General features: G+C 35.5%; 1 long non-coding RNA gene across 1 annotated transcript; it reads left to right on the top strand.

Moving 5' to 3' along the window:
* Window positions 1-3,850: 3,850 nt before the first annotated feature.
* Window positions 3,851-4,590, top strand: LOC311077164. The gene is made up of 3 exons (XR_014604776.1): window positions 3,851-3,971; window positions 4,353-4,421; window positions 4,503-4,590. It is a non-coding gene; the product is annotated as an uncharacterized lncRNA (long non-coding RNA).
* Window positions 4,591-4,682: the final 92 nt, after the last annotated feature.

Consider the following 4,682-nt stretch of genomic DNA (forward strand, 5'->3'; position numbering starts at 1 on the left):
AGCCCTATGGGGTACGTTAGTGTAGATTGTACCTTGGGGGACAGAAATGGACTCCTACTGTACCCCTATTTCTGACAGTGTAAGCTAAAGTGGACTGCTTTTTCAAGCCACCTGCTTTTTGTTTTGTTTTGGGGTTTTTTCTGATAATGTTCAATTACTTGTTGAGCTCTTGTAAAATTATTATGAGAACGAATTCTCTGCAAAGATTGACCTTGGGTGTTCATTTTGATGAATGAGTTTTCAACACCATGATTTCAGGGTGTTATTTATCATGACATGATCGATGGCATTTCATCAATCCTGATCAATTTTTATGGTGAAAATTAATTTTTCAGTTGCTTTATTTGTATACTTTTATATATGATGGTGTCAAATGTCCATCAGAAGAGAAAATCAAGCGTATAAATCAAAACTCAACGATAAAACTATAGGAGCCAGTTTGATTAAATCAGTGGCCTTCATTTTCCCAGTCCGATTTGAACAGGCTATTTCCTGCTCTTCGTCCTGAATGACTTTTATTTTATCTATTTGCATTGACCCGCTGAAGATGAAGTTAAAAAAGAGATAGAGAATGGCCCTGATTACCAGCCCCTGATGTGACTTCACACCAGATGATCATGATCATCCAAGGGTCAAGGGTGGGTCACATCCATCAGTCCAACAACGAAAAAGGTCCTCGTGCCAGGGTTCTTCCTCTTTTTCCCACTGAGAGTGATGACGGCCTTGTTCCAGATAAGGGACTGATCCATTGGCCTGATTTGTGGCCAGCAGAGCAATTTCAATACCCGTCTTTGCACTGATAGATGAGGCTTGCTGTTGATAAAGGGCCAATTTACTTTAGGGGCAATGGGGATGAAACTGCAGCAGTTGCCTTTATTTATCTAGACCACAATTCAAAGTGAAGAAAAAAGTGGCAAAAGAGAGTAAAAATAATGTAAAGAGTCAGAATGAAAGAAAAGTCACAGTGTTTTGATTGGTATGACAAAGCTTTCAACTGACTGAGAATATTTCACACGCAATGCTTTTGTTTGAAGGAGTGTAACAGTGTAAGGGGTCATTTACATGGTGACACGTTGTTACGTTCAAAAACAGGTATTTTGAAAATGAATGTGCTTTTTATTCAAATTTAATTTGTCATAGGCCGACAAAAGATCTCCTCTGCAAGAGAAGATCAAGGCCTTCTACATCACCGTCCACCAATTCACACGTCACATAGTAGTAAATACAAGACAGACGCAAACAGGATTAGCAACAAAACAATAGAGGATTAGCCTACAAGACATTTTGCAGTGTCAAATTGTGGTAAAACAGTCTTTGCATCGCCTTCCTTGTGATCCTAACATTAAAAAAGCATGGATAAACTTTATCTTTAAGACTATAAGAACGACAGAGCAACAAACTCATAATTTGTTACACAAAACACCCTAAATTATCTTTTGTCAACTATAGGCTAACTGTGGTAACTCAGTACTTATTGCGTTCTGGCGCAATATGGCTGCCGTCGCATCATCCAAGTGGATGCTGCACATTGGTGGTGGTTGAGGAGATTCCCCCCTCCCATATGTGAAGCGCTTTGAGGACCCAGAAAAGCGCTATTATGTAACAAATTATTATTATTAAACTTTATTTGCCACAACCAAGACTTATAAAGCTTATGTAATATGCATAAATGCTTCACATTTGGCAAATGTTTCAAATATATAATGAGAGAAACACCTTTCTACTGTCTTTGTTTAAAAATGAATGTATAATGTAATAACTACCTCACAAATAGGCTACATAAGGGATAAATTACTGCTCTGTCACATGGAGTGTCCTTGGTATAAAGTTTGTCTTTTGATTCAGGATCAGGCTCTGGCTCAAACATGTATGGCTGTATTTCACCTATTGCCATTTTCAACATCGGAAGTTTTCAAAACAATTCCACAAGTGTAATGGTGGGGATGTTGAAAATATGTTAATATGCAAAATGGTTACCCAATCATCTAAAGGTTCTTTACAAGTAGTAACGGTTCTATTTAGAACTGTAGTGTCCTGAAGAACCATTTATATGCTGAAATGGTTCTTTGTGTTGGAGTTTAGGATTCTCTGCTCCCGCCTTTTTGTTTTTCAAATCTGTAACTGTCAAAAATAAATAAATGCAGTGCATGACCACTTTAAGGGAAATAAATGCCATCTCTATATCTATTCATCATTACATTCAGAGTTTGCAGAATTCTCAGATGGAAATGACAATTGAGACTTTTGCACTTGATATTTTCTCTGTAATGTTAAATGTGACTGCGCATGATGAGGATCGACTAAGACATACTTCTTATAAGAATGGTGTAAGAAAGAAGAAAGATCAGTAACTGCTTCTGAATTATGTGGCTCTCATTTTTAATACACATTTTGAATACTTTTGCAACTCAAAAAGCAATCTCCTTTAAATGCAAGTTCCCTTGGAATGATTAACAAATTCATCTCAAGACTCAAACAATAATGAATGAAAACTGAGTGAGGTACTTCTCACTTTTTCTCCACATTAGTGACATTGTTTCAATACAGACCTCATTATTGTGTTGTATTTCAAATACAAGATGAGCCTTATATAAAAGTAATTATTAACCACATTCACTTGGTACAGACATGGCTGTTTTTTGAATTAGAGATGAGCTCTTTGTTATTTAGTTTTGCTGGGGTGAGATTAACATTTATTTCAAACACTGAGCAAATTTGAGAGCTCATATAATACAATTTTAACAGAAAAAAACACTGATTATTGTTTTTTGTAATATTGCTGTTACATAATCCAGATTGCCACTATGTCTCCTAAGTAGTCAAAATACTCAAACTGAATATATGCATATTATATGCAAGCATGATATGCATATGTTTGACTGTGCAGAAATATCTACACAACCCTTACGGCTGTTGGACATGACACACTTTTATTGCATTAGGCTGCTGTTTTGTTTGTGCTATCGGTGCTACTCTGCCTCAGGTTCTTTTTGAAGTCTATCTACTTTGACAAATGTTTTCCATAGTTTTGCCTTTATTACTCTGAATTTCATACAATCACAAATATTATATATTAATTTGCATACAAATTTGGGGGGTTATGACTGATATAGTCTGATGTTCCTTTGAATCCTCCCTCATGGGCCTGTGGTTCATCCAGCACATTTTCTCTGATAAACCTAATAAAAGATTTAAGGTTTTACAAATTCATAGTTTATGCAAGATGCATAGTTCGCATGTAAATATTTGGGAATACAATAACAGTATATTCAAGAGGTATCTGTTCATATCATTCGTTTCAAAAATAATAATAATATTAAAAACTTCCTAACTATTTCGAAAAAAGTTACTAGAAAATACCAAAAAAAAAAAAACAGGAAAGGAAAGGAACTAAGAATACAATAAATTTTACTTTTAACAAACTGCTAAAAGAACATGTCAGGGAAACACACACAACACAAATGTGTATTCAAACAAAACAAAACAGACACATACACGTACACAAGGAAAGAACCTAATTACTGGGGTTTGTTTTAAATAGGTCTTTTTCCTCTCAATATTTAAGAAATATTAGGGTTTTGTTGTTGTTGTTCTAAATACATTTTTAGAAGGTAGAAAAGATGGGATACTAATTTATGTTCATTTTTAATATCATTAGCTATAGCCTATAAAAAATAATGTAGGCTATTTAAGCTAAAAGAGTGTGTAGCATTTGCGGAATCTTTGAGAGCCATGGGTAGACCAAAACTGTTTGGAAATGGCATCTATTTATATTTACATCAGGAAGATCATTTCTATTAATTTATTTGTGACGTCATTCTCAGCTCTCAGCCTAAAGATGGCGCTGTTACAGTGCTAGTCGGCGGACATGACATCATAACAAGCGTTTTTGACAACCTCTTCTTGGGTCTAAGCGCGGTCTATTGGAATTTATTAGAAATATAATTTTTTCTCTCTCTCTTGCGTGTGAGGTAATGTACTCAAAAACTTATTTGACACGTTTAATATCTGTTTTAAGTGAACATGAACCCGATGGAGCGTTTAACTTTAGTTCTTTTACAGGGTGAACTCAGTAATGTGCACTGCAGGCTACACAGTTAGCTTGATAGTGGAGCTAGCTGGCTAACTTCTAAGCGGTAATATTAGAGAAAAATATATTTAGACAAATTAAAATGTTGTGTTTAACGATAGTCTGACAGTGGTTATTTAAGCAGCATGTAATACGCAGGTTTTCATTGATAACGTTCACTGGCAATTTAGGGAGTGCTAGAAGTAACATTACCTCACTAACGTTAGTTATGCTGAATGTTTTGAAATGTCATTGTTTACATTATTACTGACACTTATTTCAGGTTTGGTGTTGACCTGTGGTCTGAGTTTCCATGGCTGTACCTGCCCTGCAACAGCCCAGTTATCTTCTGGTTAGTACTAGGTGTGTGTGTGTGTGTGTGTGTGTGTGTGTGTGTGTGTTCTTTCTAACCTTTGTGTCTTGATGTCTTCAGGCCAATTTAAAGGCAGACTGGACTAATAAACCTCTTCATCAAAGATGTCATGAGCTGTGCAAAATTATAGACGATTACCCTGCAAAGGTACAGTTTTCTGATGTATTGCATATGACAATGTTGAAATACCCCTTTTTATTTGTACAATTATTATTAATGTTATCTTTTACAGTGTTGTGA

This window comes from Abramis brama (assembly GCF_963993115.1).
Source record: "Abramis brama genome assembly, contig: SCAFFOLD_173, whole genome shotgun sequence".
Lineage (NCBI taxonomy): Eukaryota > Metazoa > Chordata > Actinopteri > Cypriniformes > Leuciscidae > Abramis > Abramis brama.